Genomic DNA, 18,295 nt, shown 5'->3' on the forward strand with positions numbered 1-18,295 from the left:
ATAACAACTATTTTGTGGTGTGTTCAGAGGAGAAATTGTAGGGTTGCACCCAGGTTAACATTTTGGGTCTAAACACAAAAAATGGCTGGAGCATCAACCCAAGGCCCCACTACTCATCAGCTGGTCCAGGCTGATGTTTGCCAGCTAATATGTATTCATATGTATTCACACACAGACCCCACCCCACCCCCAAAAAAAACCCCCCCCCCCCCCCCCCCCCCCCCCCCGGTCTGGAAAAGATACAGGCACTCATTTTCCCAGCAGCTGGCAACTGGAACACAGACTGTATCCTCAGGTCTTGTTTCAGGCACTGATCCCCTCACCTGCTCACACCTGTCCCCCCCAGTAGCTGGTTTTGGCACCTGCATTGTTCTCCAACCACAAGTGGAGTTTAAAGAACCCACTCATTCCAGTCATTGACACTGAGACCCCACTTGCTCCCATAGCTGACACCACAGGTCAGGGACACCCACACCCTGATCTGGCTCCTGGATCTGACAGCAATTTTCACTTGCACACATACAGGTCCCACTGGTAGCTGGCAGCGAGTCTTTGCAGCACACACACCCAGAGGATAGAGTGGGATTATACAGACAGATACTGTAGAAAAAGAATTAAAAAGAAGATTGTACAGACAGCGTGATCAGGTGCAGGACTCAGTCAGACAAGCACACTGGCTCTGTTTTACACAGAACTGACCCCTTTTGTACTTTTATGTCTACCCTTGTATTTGTTCCTCCCAGCTCCCTCTTGTCCCTGTGCATTCCTTATAGATTTGTACAACTCTATAGATTCCCACACCCCTCCCAGTCTGGGATCCTCCTGGTTTACAGTCTTGCCAGTTACCAAGTTTAGGCTGAACTTCCTGAAAGTTGCACCCTTAATTTCTTGATAGTCCATCAATTAATGTGAGTGGTGAAGTTTATTTCTTGTCATTATTTCCATGTTTGTTTTGCCAGGTCCAAATCTCAGTATACTTTGTTTCTGATTTCCCCTTTTCCCTTTACGTTCCCAACTGACAAGGTCCCCAATCAGATAAGCTCTCTGGAATAAACATTCTCACACTCTCGTTCCCTTATCAGTTAGTATGACTGACCATGTTTGGTTGTTGTCACTGCCTCCTTTGCCATTTGTCAGTGAGGTGTTTGGCCATCTATGTCCTTGTTTATGGCTTTCTATTTTACTTATCTCTTGCTGCATTTGAAAATGTCCTTGACCAAGTACTTTAAAAGAGCAGACTCTTTCCTTCCACATACCCTTACTGAAACATAGTATGAAAGGAACTATTTGGCTGCTGGATGCCACTGGGACTCGGGCTTGAGATTCAGCAAAAGGACTTGTAGCTTTTTTAGCCAAAATCAAGAGGTCTCCCAAAAGACTTCCATGTCCCTTGAGGGTCTGTAACTTCATAGATAGTTGACAAACATCTATGTTTGTGTGTGCTTCTGTGCACCATTGTTCAAAATTTGAGGTATTTTAAAAATCTGGTTAATAACGTGGAACAAAATAATATCCCACTACAGTAATAGCCAGATGATATAAAAAGTCTCTAAAGTGAGCCAGAAGTTATAGTAACAGTGTGTATGACAAATTGAAGACATCATATACAAACACACAAATTCCAGCTGACCCTTTCTCAATAGGTTCAGGGAGTGGTGGAATCTGGTGGCCTTTTCCCTAGGACCCACATTCAGATTTCTATCCTATCTTTGCAATGAAGGTGCTGCAGATTGAAACCAGGAGGAAGATGATTGTCTCTAGCACAAAGGAACCATATATCAATATTACCATAAGCACAAATAAGCACAGATTTCATTACTGCTTTGCATCTATGGACAGAATCACTATTGCCATCCATTTGCTTCTTCAGTTTGGTGCTTTATATTTTTTGACAGGCAGGAGGGAAAAATAGAGAGAGTTGGAATAAAAATTAGATGATAATTTACATTTCCCAAACACTTCCCCAGTTTGAAGCACAGTATTAAAAGTGCCACAATATGGTACTACCGTGCAAGGTATTGTTGATGTCACTGTTAATCATTTCGGTTTAAAATAGGTTCTGCAAGAGGTAGAAAGTATCATATGTAACTTGCCACTGCCTAATGTTAAAAAAATATTATTGTTTTTGCTAAGAAATATTATTATGTATGAACTGCATTGTGGTAATGCATTTCTTACTGTGAAGAGCTGTTATGTTATCACTACTGAATTCTCCTCCAGGTGTAGGTAAATTTAAACCCATGGAAGTAATTGTTATGTCATCTTCTAATCTTCACTCAAGTCTCCATAATTACATGGCCTGCTGCCTCAGATGAGCCAAAAATGTCAGTTTCTAGTTTCAAGCTTATTTTCACAAATCTGCAATTTTCTAATAAAATTTTTGTGACTCAAATATTGAAATTGTATAGTTCCTTCACTCTGAAATGCATACGTCTCTCACTCTAACATGAAAAACTGATAACAGGCCAGTCTCCTGTCACTATATCCAAAGTATAAATTATGGGTATAAATTACAGCCCTTCTTCAGCAGCCGTTTTACACCATCACATTTCTATTTGAGCAAACAGAAGGATTTTAAATAAGAGAGTTTTATGGCTCAGTTTGCCATCTTTCAGTTCACAAAAGAACGGGACTGGGTCATAGTAGCATGGGAGTTTCCATTGGGTCAGAGCTTGTCTTAGATAACAGCTGATGTTGGAGGATTCAACAGGCCCTTTCTTCTTCCTTTTCACACTAAGTATAAAATTGTAGTTTCTCATGCAGACTTACACTTAATTAAAAAAACATTCTGCCCAGATTCAGAGGGCTAAAATATCTAGGGCTGACTCTCATGGAAGGATCTTATCTAGTCAGAATTAGAAGTGTGTACTATGGCTCCCAATGAGTAGAAACAACTGCAAGGGAACATATGGGATGAAATGAATCTAATAAAAATAAACACACTTCCTAGAGTGATATTGACTTGTAACAGCATTAGGCGACATGAATATTTGTAAGGATTTGAGAGAGAATGGGAAAATATGCCAGATCTAATTTGGTAGGTTTATAATTTGCAGAAGCAGAAGGTTAGGTTTCCATTTTAAATAAATGTAAAATTGTCACGAATTATATTTGCAGCCAGACCCACTGCCTAACTTGGGGGCTTTAGCATCTGCTGAGCATATTCCATACATTTGGTCATCAGAAGGGCATGATTTGTAGACTATGTTCAACTATGAAACAAGTACCCTCCCCCCAAAGAAGGCTGCAACCAGAAAATCTTGAAAGATATTGTAGAAGCTGTAGCTGCAGCATATACAATCCTACTTCCAGGTTTTTATTGCATGCAACAGGATCTTCTTTTATGTAACAAAATGAACAAATCCAGTCCATGATATATGCATTATGTAATACATTAAAAACTTCAGGATGCCAGCTGGTATTGCTAACATAAAATAAGTTTTACACAAAAGACAGATAGGGATTTTAAAAATTAATGCAGCTAAAAATGAAGAGTGTTATTCCTCATAATTACTCAAAAATGCAAAAATTATGCCTACCAAGAACTGGGAAAAAACCTTTCCTGAATATGAAACGTATCCTAATATTCTAGGCTCTCTCACACAGATAATCACTGTGCTGTATCAGTTGTATTTGGCACAGGTCAAATATTTTGCATGGATGTACTCCTTCAGCTTTTGTTTTAGTGTTCCATTACACTTCTGCTCTCACAAGTAAAGAATAGTGTTGGCTCTTCAGTTAGTGTCTCTGTCTCAAGTTGCATTTAATTCTCTGATAACAAGGTTCTCTTGCTTTGCAGTTGCATATACAGTATCATAGAAAGACCAACCCTTATCAGCCCTGGAAAACTGGTGAGCAGTGCTTCTCATCCTCAGGCACCACATCCCATCATGTTACTTCCTAGCTGTTCATTCATCTTCTTGCAGAACTCTCTGTCAGGAGCCGCAGTACTCCAGTACCCAGTCATGTTGGAAATTAACCCCTCTGTTGAGAATAAGAATAAATAAAACTCTGTGGAAACAGTGAAAACCTAGACTTAAGAAAAAATGATTCTGATTGTATTGGAGAATACACCACTAAAAGAAAGAGTGGTGAAGTCCTGGAATTGTCTGCCCAGGGAGGTGGTGGAATCACCATCCCTGGATGTGTTTAAAAAAAGACTGGATGTGGCACTTGGTGCCATGGTTTAGTTGAGGTGTTAGGGCATGGGTTGGACTCAATGATCTTAGAGGTCTCTTGCAACCTGGTGATTCGGTGATTCTGGGATTCTGTGCAGTCTGGTGGTTTCGGGTCTGTTTTCTCTTTCTGGACCTTCCTCTTCTGTTTTACAACTTTATAAATTGTTTCTGCAAAAGACTGCTGAGTACTCATACTAAAATCAGTTCCGTGAGGAGTCTGTTGCTACCTTCAGACCTGTCAGGCATGGTGGGTATTGCTATGACTCTTCATAGGTAGGTACTGCAGCCCTGTATTGCAACTCTTTGCCAAGAGACTGGGTAACTAGTACAAAAGGAAGGATCTCTCATGGGAATATGAGACACCTGAGATGTGTAAAAGAATTTACATACAGGCCAAATCTGGCTTACAGCTTGCCATCATCCACAGCGCTTGAGAGTGTGGGCACAGGCTTGTGTGTTTCTGGACACACAAAACATGAGTTGGTGCAGCTTGTACAGTCCTCCTAACTGTGCATTCAGAAATTCAGTTTCAAGCTCTTTTGGGGGGGTGTTTTGGGGATTATTTTAAGAGGAAGAGAAGTGCATGAGATACGTAGTTGCAAAGTGAAATAAAGGGCAGATACACAGCTACTTTAATATTAATTAGGCCAGCTCTCTCTTGTGGCTAGGCAGCTTGGCTTAGTCAGGATTCACACTAAGCATAAGAGATGTCAGTGCAGCAGCACACCACAGTAGTGTCACTTGTGCCCAAGAAGCAATCCTGTAAGCTACTAAATAAGTGCCTGCCATTTTAAAAGAAATGGCAACTGGAAATGAAAATAAAATGTATACCATAAAGATCAAGTTGAAGAACATTTTAAAGTGCTGTTTTATACAGAAGAAACCATAGAGAAAGCCATGGGTCAAAATCAATCAGTTTTAAAAAGATTGCTACTGGCATATTTGAGGAATTACATAACCACAAGTCATTAAATTCAGAAAATTATTGTGTTGTATTTTTGGTGGCTACATGCCACAAATTCTCAACCATTCCAAAGCTGAAATACAAGGGAAACATCATGTTTTATTACTTCCAGTGATCCATACCTTTAAACCATCAATTTGATCATTACAGGGGCTACTGAGAATTGGTTCCAGAAGACAAATATAGGTCACTGCAATATGCTATGCAGGCAAATGCCAGAGTGTATTTCTGCTCTTATTGTGCTGCTTGTTTGAGAAAGTCATACCTCTGATGTAAGGTAAAAATTGCTCGTGCTGCAGAATTTGCAGAAGTGCCTTTTTAGCTTAAAACAATAGTTCAGTTGGTCCAGTTTGATATTCTGAAAAATGAGTAATATCCAATGCTTTTGAGAAAGGTCAAGAAAATTCTGTAATGCAAAACTGACCAGAGGGAAAATATATTCCTGACCTTGGGTAGTCTAGCGTTTGACTTATGCCCTAAAGCATAAATATCTGCATGTTCTATTTTTTTTTTTTTTTTTTTTTTTTTTTTGGGTGCAGCAGTGGGAAATTTTTACACATTTATACTTTTCAAATGCATTTTTGAATAAAAAGTTTTTGCATTCTAATATTTTGTGCCTGGGCACTGGTCAAGACTTCATTCAGGACAAGTCCCATTTTCCATTCTAGATTCTGTTTACAGAGAAGAGTACCTTAAAACCTTGAGCATAACAAAAATATATGTATCTTTATGTAATTTCAATTTCCCATGCAGACTGGAATATGAGGATGTGTAATGTCCTTTTTTAATACTAACATCTTCTCTGATACTAATTTAGGTTTCTGTTTCAAATTTCATAGTGTGATCTGGCAGACAGATTGGAGCAGGCAATATCCAGATCATAGAGCTGCCAAAACACTTTTCAGTTGTGTGAAAGAAGCCACTTTTCAGGCAAAGTCAGCCCATCACAGGAAACACATTGAGCAAGATAGTCCAAGTTCCAGCTTGAACAAAATTATATTTCTTTTTTATGTTGGAGGCAATATTTTGTCTTAATTTAGGTGTTTGCTCATTATTTAATTCACTAAACAGTGGCATAGTTTAAACTTCTCACTCTCTAAAGCAGTTATACTGCCTGTCTAAAGACCATAGAAAAAAGTACCCTATGACTACCAGATTAAGGGCAAGATGAACCTTTGTAATGCTGCACAGAAGCAGGGAGAAGAACATAGGGAACACGATGAAACTTTACATCCATTCATCCTCACAATACCCTCAAGGGAAGTCCCCAGACTCTACAGAGGCTTTACATGCTGTGGAAAAAGGCCCATTCAGACTACATATAAAGAGGGAGGCAGAGATTTTGTCCATATTCATCCCAGGCAGGGCTCCAGACTGACAGAAGATCCTTGAAGAAGCAGCGTCCTTGACCTGTCCCACTACATTGTTCCTCAGCTGACACAGAGATCTGCTAAATGGCACATGGAAAAACTATGTGAGTGGAAAGAGTCTAATCCTGCAGTAGTTTAGGGAAACTACTTATTAGGGAAACAGGAAATATGTTTTGCTGGATTTTCAAATGTTCGTTTCACAGAGACATTTGTGTAAAAAATGGCTTTGTGTAAGAAAATCAGCATCACTATCATGTTTCTATTTCTCAAGTCAGAGAAACTGAAAGATTTTAGTAAGTATGCATGTTTATCTGTTCAGAAGAATGTGCTTCAGGAGGGCTGACGTGGAAGATTAAAGACAGACACAAATTTATCCAGTAATTTTTTAACATATTGTGGTGGTTTGGGCTGGTGTAGAGTTAATTTTCTCTATAGTAGCTAGTATGGGCATATGTTTTGGATTTGTGCTGGAAATGGTGTTGATAATATAGGGATGTTTTTAGCTAATTCTGAGCAGTGCTTACAGAGAATCAAGGCCTTTTATGCTTCTTGTCCTGATCCACCAGCAAGGAGGTTGGGGATGCACAAGGGTTTGGGAGGGGAAAGAGCCAGGACAGCTGACCCAAATGATATTCCAGACCATGTGGTGTGATGCTCAGAGCTAGGGGAAGAAGAGGGAAGTGGAGGACATTCAGAATGATGTCATTTATCTTCCTAAGTAGCCATTATGTGTGATAGAGCCCTGCTTTCCTGGGGATGGCTGAACACCTGCCTGCCCATGAGAAGGGATGAATGAATTCCTGGTTTTGCTTTGGTTGCACGCACAGCTTTTTCTTTACCTATTAAACTGTCTTTACTTGAAGACACCTTTTGCAAATTGTGTGTAAATTCAGGTCCCATCTATGTCTGTAAGCCAGAGAGCTCAAAATAATAAAATGCCAGGGAAGTGAATGGAAATATTTGAAAAATAGTGATGGAATATATAGTATTAGTTCTTTCTACTAAACTGATATATAGCTTCTCTGATATTGTACAGGTGTATATGTGAACAGTTTGCACTAGGAGTATTTGATTGAGCTACATGCCCAGTGGCTTAGTTCTTGAAATTAAAAAGGGCAACCTTTGCCCTTAATTATTTTGTCCCTAAATTCTGTGAAATGGTTACGATATAAAACCAAAAATTATTGTATGACCAAAACCAAAATCAATAAAACAAACAAACCCATCTTATTCCCAAAAAATCATCAGATTTTTTCCTTAATATATGTTGATGGACAAAGTTACTCAGAAAATACACTGTCTGAAATGAAATGAATTTTAGTTTGAAGTTTCAGAGTATTTCAAATTCTTTTGATCAAAGGGAAAAAAGGTAATTTGTGATTCTAAAGAAGTGCTGATAGCAATTATAGGAAAATTAATGTATGCTTCTTCCTCTCCTCAGAAAATAATAGATTCTTTTAAAAGCATTAGATTAAAATAGAAAACAGTCAGGTTAATTCTGTACACAGTGTCCCCACTAAATTATGTATTATATAGGAGCAACTGAGATGAACTTCTGGATAAATTCAAGTAGATGGAGAGATGTTTCAGCAACTGATTGGATGACCCTTATTGAATTTTGTTCAATAATTCCTGCTAAGAGGTCTTTTCATGTTCCCTGCAATACCACAAAAACTATGAACCTACTTAAATAAAACCTACCACTTAAAGACGCTGTATGTCTTTTGGAAAACAGTTGGAAACACAACCATTTTACTTTTGACACTTAGTGTTACATGTATGTAAATGTGATAATAGCTGACTTACATGAACATCTTACCCATATGAAGATCTTTGCTTTTGAATTCCATGCATATATTATATATACATATGTATATTTGTGCAAGAAACCACTTGTTAACAATTCTTTTGGGAGGGAGGGGGAGGTGGTGGTGAAATAAATGTGCTCTGGGTACAGACTTAGGTAGTCTAAGGAAATAGCTGTAAGTTTACAGGTAATTATCAAAAGAAACAGAGTCTTTATGCTTCCAAGATAGGGCAATGATATGAAAACCCTCATTCTGTATTATCCTTTGCTGTCACACAACAGCATCTTAAGTCAATCATTTGTCTAAGCCATCTGATGAAAACCAGGGTGTAAAGAGCAAAATAGTGAATGAAAATATCATGGCAAGACATGCAGGTCTTCAACACAAGCTTCTGTAAGAGAGAAAGACATTTCAGGCTCCCTTATACCAGTTGAAAACTGGTCAATGTAGTTATTGAGACCAAGACATGACTTACATCAACTCTTTCTTGTCTTTCTATCAAATTAGCAATTTATAGATTCCTACCCTGGGAGATAGGCTTATATTACAAGGAACTGTAAAATCAACAACAATGATGCAATCCCTCAAAACCAACCAAATCAAACCAAACCAAACCAAATAAGAACACCACAAAGAAATTGACTAGAAATCATGATAATACATGATTCACAAACCTGTAAATTCTCACTTCTAGTTTTTGGAAGGAAAATCTTTTGAAACTCCAGCTTCACTGAGTTATTTTAAGACCTTGTGTCCTTGTAGCATTTCTTCTAATATGGTGCAGGATCTTCACTATATCACAAGAAGTAAAAAAGGTAAGGGCATACAGCTGCTATTTTGTGCAATAGTTATTACTATTACTGTACTTTTTCATTCAGGCAAGGAATATTGGGATTAACTTTACAGGTTGTTAACATTCAATTAGAGAAAGTACAGTTCTGGGTTTGAATTTGGCAGTATGACTTCACTATGTAAAATTTGTTGGTATATAAAAACTTTAATTTTACTTTAATAATTTGCTGCCAGATATTTTCAAAGCTAAATAAGTTCTTTTTATCTTAATGTGGAACATTGCAAAGAAATAATGTACAACACAGAAACAGGATATATATATGCCTATATCTTTTCATTGTATTCTAGGTTAATATATACATCATCTTAACATGTCTCTTGAACAAACACAAATCAAAGTCTACAACCTTCAAGATTTTTTTCATGGTTAGCCAAATGAATCTTCACATAGAATATGCAGATTTTTCTGTGTAGACCTGCACATAAATTAGTTCAATTTCTATTGAAGTATTGCTTCATCAATCAGTAACGCCCCAGGGGCCAGTTATTACTGTTACAGAAATTAATCTTTAAGGCAGAGTAATGTTTCATCATTATATTTGTGTCATGATTACTCTGACAGGTTAATTTCAAAGATAAGTTATTGAGCATTCAGGAATATTTGTCAAACAGACAAATGAAAACATTGTATATATTCATTTTCTGAAACAAGAAGACAGAACTATTGAAGAGTTGACAAGGACTGAAACTAAAACATTTGCTACATTCTGTGTCAGGAATTTCTTAACACTCAACAATGGAAAGAAATAAAAAGCAAAAGCAAGTCTTCCAAAAGTCTGTGTAATTCTCACAGCTCAGATAATACTTGTGCAGTTCTGGCTCCCTGAGTTATGGAAGAATTGCCAAAACCAGAACATACCTACTTTTTGCTTTTGAAGCATTCAGAAATACATTTTTCTTTCACACTTGTCACGTAAGTAGGATGGTCTTCAAGCCCTTTACCTAAGGGATTCCTACATGAAACCTTATGACTATAACCTCCAACACCTTGTTGTACTGTACTGTCAGAAAGCACAGTTAAATGCAGTGATTCTGTGAACTAGGCATCAGGATGGAAGGAACTAAATACCCAGGGATATTGCTGGGTCACCAACCCCAGAGGTATTTAGAAGACATGTAGATGTGGCCCTTGGGTACATGATTTAGTGGTGGACTTGGCAGTGCTGGGTTAGCAGTTGGACTCAATGGTCTTAAAGGTCTCTTCCAACCTATAGGATTGCATGGTTCTACTCTATGATTATTCTGTTTCCAGGAATTCAGAAAATAATCTCTGCATGTGTCATCTTAAAACTACTTATAAGGGAACATTTTCTATATAGTGTCAAAAAGTTATTCCATAAAAATCAGGTCTTGTACCAGACATCATAATGGAAGAGTCTAAACTCTTGAACCAGAGTTGAAAAAATCTGGTCAGTATCTATAACTGCTTATGGTTATGAATGATTGCATGGGAAAAAGAATGACAATTACTGAAAATAAGTAACTCCTCCCCATAAATTATGAGGGCACATATTTATGTCTTTAACACAACTATCTAGCTTGTAATTGATCAGACTTGGGATTTCATAAGATCTAGCACTGAATTAATTTTTCATTTATGGTGTGTAACATATCTGTTAAACTTCCATTCAAGCTAGTTACCCGTCACAAATTAAAGACAAGAAAAGGCACCTAGAAGAATGTTATTAGGAACTGTTCTTTGTAAGGTGTTGCAAATTTTCTTTTGTAATTGAACAGCTTCCAAAGTGAACAGGTCAGTAAATCTTAAGGAATGTATTTGTTATGACTAGGTACAACTTTCAAAAAGAGAACTGCTACGTGCATTCAGAAATAACGCATTACATCTTCCCAATCAACCTGCTTGTCTTTGTGGTTTAGAACATATCCATACATCTTGATATGTTAATTACGATGAGGTTGAATGTGTCTGTCTAGAAGCTTGACGTTCCACATGACAATAAAGATGACAGAAAAAAGTTGCGTATAGGAAACAAAAAAAAGATGATTAAATGTAGGCTACCTCTATCCCCCAGCAGTTACAGGTTTAGCTTTTATTCCATCATCCTGAAGTCCTGATTCCACTGACAGTAGCGAGGCCTATTTCTCCCACCTGGTGTATCTGAAACAGTTAGTGACTTAGGATATACAAACACACATTCATTAAACACACCTGGAAGCATTTTTTTTCTGGGACTGTGTCAACAAACATCTCTTTTGACAGGATTTTGGAAAGTGTTTGTGCGTGAGTGCGTGCTTCAAATTCGGGATTGTTTCTTGGTTGGATAGTCAGGGCAATTTTGTGAAAGAAAACAGAGGAAAGCTTAGCAGAGCTGGATAAGCTCCAGCAAATACATTTGATGTGTAGGACTTTCTTGCTTTATTCTTTTCAAAGCTTTTAGCTTCTGTTAATCTTTATATTACTGCATTTTCAATTGCCCTTCCCACAGATAATATGAAATATAAGGACTCTGCCATTTCAATCTGATGTTTGATTCAAGTTACTTGCTTTGGATTAGATCAAGCAGGACTGTCTATCCAGGTGCCAGGACAGTAAGATCTGTTGGTTTCTACGCCAAAACAGTCCTTTCAGTCATCCATGACTCATGCAAAGGAAGGGGCTGAGGCTTCTGCTGTGAACTACAAATGAATTTGCAAAAATTCACTTTTTTTTTACCAGGAATTTTGACATGTGATAAAGCGACCATAGGCCCTTTATAATGTCCTTTTTAAAATTAATCAAGCCTGATATAACACTGTCTTGTATCCTGTTCCACCGATGTTGTGATGAAGACAGGAAAACATTTATCAGTGTCATATCTTTCTTCATAAAAAAGACATAAGAAAAAAAAGGCTCCACTTGTGAAATGAGGCCCTAAGCAGTACAGTGTATCAATACAGGATGTATTTTATCCTCTGTGCCCATCACTTACCTTCTCCATGTGCTGTAATCAGCAAAAGGTGAAACAATACATTTTGTTCCTGCTTGGAAGAGCAGAAAAGTGGCCCACATGGCACATTACTGCAACATGCCCTGAAGAGTCTTACTGTAGGAAGCAGTTATTTTTATTGTGGAAGTGGTGTGTCTATTCCTTCATTCTTTATTATTACTTGTGTCCATAACAGGAGACCTGATAATGAACTGGGTCCTCTTATCCCTTGTATTATATATGTAATGAGAAAACAGGTCTGCGCTGTAACAGAAAGGTCAGGATTTAGCATTATAATTGTTGCAATAATTTTACCGTAAGACCACGGTAACAAGATAGTCAACTGCTTTTTGTGTTTGCTGCACAATCACAAAAAGCAAGATGATTGACTTTAGCAAAAAATAATTGGATGATGAGTGCTTCTTTTTTCATGTAATGTGGTGCAGTCCTTTCTTATTTGGATCAACATTCAATTTAAAATAGATTTTTCTGTAGCATTTGCAGGTCAGTGAGCAAAAGCTTTCCTCCTTGAAATACAGGAGCAACTTTTCAATTTCCTGTGATGTATATAGATCTACATGGCAAAACAACTACTTTGGCAGCACAGAAAAATTGAATTTGAGGCAATTTTTGGCAGACTAAGAAAGGAAGAGAAAAGTGAATTGGTCTAAATTCGGGAAACCTCATGGAAAAGTTTGGAAGGATAAAAATGTGATTCAGAATTGTATGGTTACAATGTCTGAATATAATATTGTAATGTGAAATTGTTTAAATATTATAGAGGCTTTTGACCTGTATAGGGCAATGTTTAATGATATCTTGTACAGAATTAATTCAGTGAAAGTCTGCACACACGCAGGAAGGTAAGTAAACAGTCAGCCACATAGCAACTTATTTGTAAGCAGAACCATTGACTTTAATGCCATGGGTTCCCCCAAGTTATTTGTAAAGGTCTGACCAGGCTCATAAATACATGAGGATTTAGGTCAACAACAGCATATTCTCTAAGAGAAGGGAATTAAGGTGATGTCATTTGTCGGGCACTGGGGAGACTGCAGAAGATCAGACACACTTCTGCTAGCTCATGAATATTATAAATACTATAAAGGATCAAATCTGAGCTGCTGCACAGCAGACACAATAAAAATGGGAGTGTACTGGGTAAGACATATGCAGGAGGTAGGATTTCTTTACTCTTTCTCTCTGTACCTCTAAATACATGTATTTATATTAAAAAAACAGGTTATGATTATAAGTCTTACCTGCATCCTCCATATGGTATTGGTTCAGGATCTGACAGCACATTCCATCCACAAACACAGAGGATGAACTGTACCAAGGTGTGTTTCTTTGTCAATGTTTCTTCCACCTCTCAACTCATACACTTACTCCTTTAGCAATATAGCAGTGCTCTGACTATGCTACAGACTTCCTGCCAGCTTACTTCCTTTTGTTCTCTTCATAGTGGAACAAGGAAGCTCTCATTCAGTTTTGCAGAGGAAAAGAAATACTTTCAGCCAGTATCTGCTTCACAAATAGACTCTCTGTCTCCTCTTGTTCAGCAGACTGAGTGTCATCTTCACATGACCCAGTAACGTGTACTCACATTCAAGAAAGGCAACTGTACCCTCTGTGCATCAAAAGAAATGTGACAGGAAGGTAAAAGAGCTGATTCTCCCCCTCTGCTCTCATGAGATCCCATCTGGAGTACCATGTCCAGCTCTGGTGCCCCCAACATAAGAAGCACCTGGATCTGCTGGAGTAAGTCCAGAGGAGGAACATGAACATGATCAGAGGGCAGGAGTGCTCTCCTATGAAGACAGGCTGAGAGAGTTAGTGGTGTTCAGCCTGGAGAAGGCTCTTGGCAGATTTCACAGCATCTTCCAGTACCTGAAGGGGCCCTACAGGAAAGCCAGAGAGAGACTTTGTACAAGGACTTGTAGTGATAAGACAAGAGGAAATGGCTTCAACCTGAGAGAGGGTAGACTGAGATGAGATATAAGAAAGAAATTCTTTGAGGGTGACACAAGAGTGGAACAGGTTACCCAAAGAAGCTGTGGATTCCTCATCCCTGGAAGTGTGCAAGGCCAGGCTGGATGGGGCTTTGAACAACTTGGTGTAGTGGAAGGTGTCCCTGATGGTGATGCCTTGAAACTAGATGATCTTTAAAGTCCCTTCCAACTCAAACTCTTTTAAATTTCTTATAATTTTTTGACATTTTCTTTTAAGAATTAGTTTCAAGGGCTATTGTAGTCATACAGTCATTAAATGATTACCATTACATAGTTGAATTTGTCCCACCTACTGAGGGAAATGCATTTATGCTGTCTTCTGACTGAGAATGAAAGAATCATAGGAGTCCATTCTAGGAAAGATAAAAGCTTGTCAAACATGTATATTTATTTATAGGAGTAAGGAGAAGGTGGATTCACTGAAATAGAGAAGGAAAGCATCAGAGGAACAATGACCTTATGCCAATGTCATCTCTCAGAGTACTCAGTGTTTTGATTCAAAAAATCATTTTAATTTCTATGCAATTAGGACATCTGATTCCTCATTTTTCCAAATGGTTGTGAGCTCACTTTTTATGCAATATAATGTTTAATATTAATATTAATTTATTATGTGTAAAGTAATCAATAATGCATATCATATAGATGTCTTCTCTGTGCTTCATTTAAGCAACTGCAGTGTGTGGAAGAGATCATTACTTGAAGTAAGCAGCAAGTTACCTTGATTTACACTAGCTGAAAATGTGGCTTGTTAACTGTAAATCAGAGACTTATATAATTAAGTCAAATAAAATCAGAGGTGGATTTAGGGTACTTAAGAAACTTTCTATCTTCAATGTCAGCCAAAAAGAAGCTCCAGTATTTCAGTTACTGTGAAACTAAGCACAGGGAAAGATGCAGGATGATTATTAATCAGTAACGACATTTTGTCTTGGAAAGGAGTGATTCAAAGAAGGATTTAGGGGTCATTGCAGCTAATCAGCATGACCTTTTAGCACAATACTGCAGTGAAAGGTCCGACGGAAATCTTTGTATAGACATATATATAGTGGATGATACAAAGAAAAAAAAGTGATTTGGCCTCTTTAAATTCCACAGGCAAAATTACTACTGGAATCCTGTTCCCCATTTCAGTATCCTCAGCAAGCAAGGTATGGTAAGATTGAACTCAGTTTAAACAAGAGGTACATGGAGATCAAGGACTGGACATAAATGCTATGATGTAAAATTGAGGTTACTGATGTCCAAGAAGTCCCATCCTTACTCCATCAGTACTGCTGTGTGCTAGTGTTCAAGGAAGAATGTGTTGGGATATGACAGAGTGGCAGTCCTGGCAGTAGTGACCACAAAACACTGGAGCTCAAGATCTTGAGGGATGGAAGAAAGAGAGCAGTAGAGCACAGATCCTGGACTTTAAACAAATTATGGATGTACACCTAAGGATCTTACAGGAAAAAATTACAGAGACCTAATGAACATGATTTGTTTTCAAACATGAGATGAGCCATCTAGCCACACAGTGGAACTAAATGCTTAAACGTGATAATTTCAGTTCAGGTGCATCCTGGAAAAAAATGCAAAACTACTTTTTCTTGTGTAACTTGATGTCCTGATTTTTAAATCTAGAGCATCCAAAGAAGATAGTATTTTCATTTGTCTCTAATTTCATAGTTATATGTAGCTTCTTAAAAAAAAAAGGAAAAAAAGAGAAAAAAGTGAAATAAAGTACCCCTTCCTACAAAATAAAGTGTCAAACTTAAAATGAAACAAAACTTATATTTTCATAATCTATTTTCTTAACAGTCAGAAAGCATTCCAAAATAGAATATATACATTGACAAAGGAATTTTTAATAATTTCAAAGCATATAAAATTATCTTGATATACATTTATGAAGGAAAATGTGCAATATTTTCACTGAGTTTATTTCCTTAATGATTAACAATTTTTTTCTAAGTTTAAGAGTGAAGGCTCTAAGTCCTTGGCACAATTGGAAACATTCCTTCTTCCAACCTTGATGTGAATTTTTAAAAAGATGTATGCTTTAAAGATTTTGTTTTTCTTCCTATGCAAGGTTTCAGGTTTCTCAGCTGTGTATTAAAAAAGTTTCAACAGAATGGAGGATAATTCCTTCTTTCTAGCCAAGGAGGTTGTATCAGTTTTCAAAACCAACTGGTAACAAGTAGATTGTAATGATTGTAGAAAACAAGCACAAGGCTTTCATATTCAGAGCAGCAGTGCTGAAAAACACCACCAGCAAAGAAAAAAAATAGTAATATACCAGTACTTGAGGAAAAATTCAGTAGCAATTTAAATGTTTTCCCAATAAGGAAACATCAAATCACGAAGAGATCTTCAAATATTTTCTCCAAGTTACTTGGGCTTCTTTCAGAACAGAGAATTAGAACCCTTGATGATGCCTCACTCAGGGAATTATGATAATATTCTCTTATTATTCAGATAGGTTACCAAAGACAGCTAGATCAGAACTGCCCATTAGAGGTGCTAATCTTTGTCAAAAAGCCTGTCTGGGCAGCTGGAATGTCAGTGAACTGACCACACTCGGTCAGGATGAATGCAGTTTTTGATATGGAGTCCCTACCCATGGCAGGGGTATTGGTATTATATGATCTTTAAGGTCCCTTCCAACCCATATCATTCTATGATTCCATGATGTTGGACTTCTGTGCCAACAGTTGTGCATTTATAAAATACATTAGGAATTGCTTGTTCTTAAATAATTTTTTTTTTTTTTTGATGACAAGCTATTACTGTGAAGCATTCAAAGTGAGTTTTAACTAACAGGAGCAAAACTTAAAACAAATTCATCTTTCTTTTTGACCTCAACATAATGCTTAAACAATGTGAGATGACAGAGTGTGAGTAATGAAGCTATAATTCACACCTTGTGCATGAGTAGGTACAAGAATGGAGCCTCAGTGTTGTTAAATTCACGAGGTGTAAAATATTATGCCATAAGTCAACAAGAAGTCAACTCTTCATTTAAACAAATAAATAGAATTGGAACAAGGTAAAACAACACCAAGCAGCAAAACTTCATACTACAGCTTGGTAGTTTTGTGTAATAGTACATCCAAAAAGAAGCGTTTCTACATATTCTTTACTCATAAGGAAAAGATAACCAACATTTTCCTGTAGGTTTTCAGAGGTTTCAGAACTGCTTATCTACAAGCTGCCAGACCAGGTGAGCTCAGAGTGATGTGTGCTGTGTTTGTGCTCAGCTGCTTGTCGGCTGCTGTGAGGTGCATGGATAAGTGTTACAACAGCAGCTGGGGTGGAGGTACTTCTGCCAGGAGAGCTAAAACATTTGTGTAGAGATAGGAAAACAACAAGGGGGAGATTTTAAAGTTCTCAGTTCTGAAAATATAAGGGATAGGTGATGTAGGTAACACAGGGGTCTACCTTACAATGACCTTCTTTTGTTTTTATGTATAGCTTCCAAGTCACTGACTGCTGGTTGAAACTCAGTAATCAGTGTCCATGGATCTTTTCAAAAGATTATTTAACTATCTGTGCATTTGGTCTTCAGTACAAAGGGATGATAAAAAGCTGTAGGAATTCCTTGTTTGTCTGGGGTTTTTAACATATATTCACAGTTTGTTAAACTACTGCTTTTTCATTAGTCCAGTTCTGAGTAATGTTTTTGTTGAAAGTTTTGTGTAAGAATCATTGTTTTCTGGTAATGTTTATATGCTATTTAAATAAGCTTTTCATGCACTTTTCTTTCAAAAATTAGAAATTTAAGATTTAAGGAATTTATTTTGCTTTTTTTCTCCTTATAATAATGAAGAAACAGCAAGGGCAGTCAAACCTGGATTCAGAATATGAAATAAAGTCTCTCAAACACAGGCAAATTCAGTCAATCAGCCAGTCAGGATGCTATTTTCTCCGACTGCAATGAAAGCAGTTAGGAGTAACTAGTCTGGACCTGACACAGATTCTGCCATTGTCTTTTTCAGTCTCTACAATATTCATAATTAGGGAGTTTTGATTTAGATTTTCATAAAAGTTTCTGTGAGGAATGAACATTTTTAGTTTGTATTTAGATGCTGAAAATATTATCCCTTATTTCCTTTCCTGGTACCCAAATGAAATCTGGTGTCAGTTACATCAAAAATGTTTTTCATTGTCATCTTTGAAAAATCATAAATTCTGAGGTTTTA

The sequence above is a fragment of the Corvus brachyrhynchos genome, unplaced genomic scaffold (genome assembly GCF_000691975.1).
Source record: "Corvus brachyrhynchos isolate BGI_N302 unplaced genomic scaffold, ASM69197v1 scaffold239, whole genome shotgun sequence".
NCBI lineage: Eukaryota > Metazoa > Chordata > Aves > Passeriformes > Corvidae > Corvus > Corvus brachyrhynchos.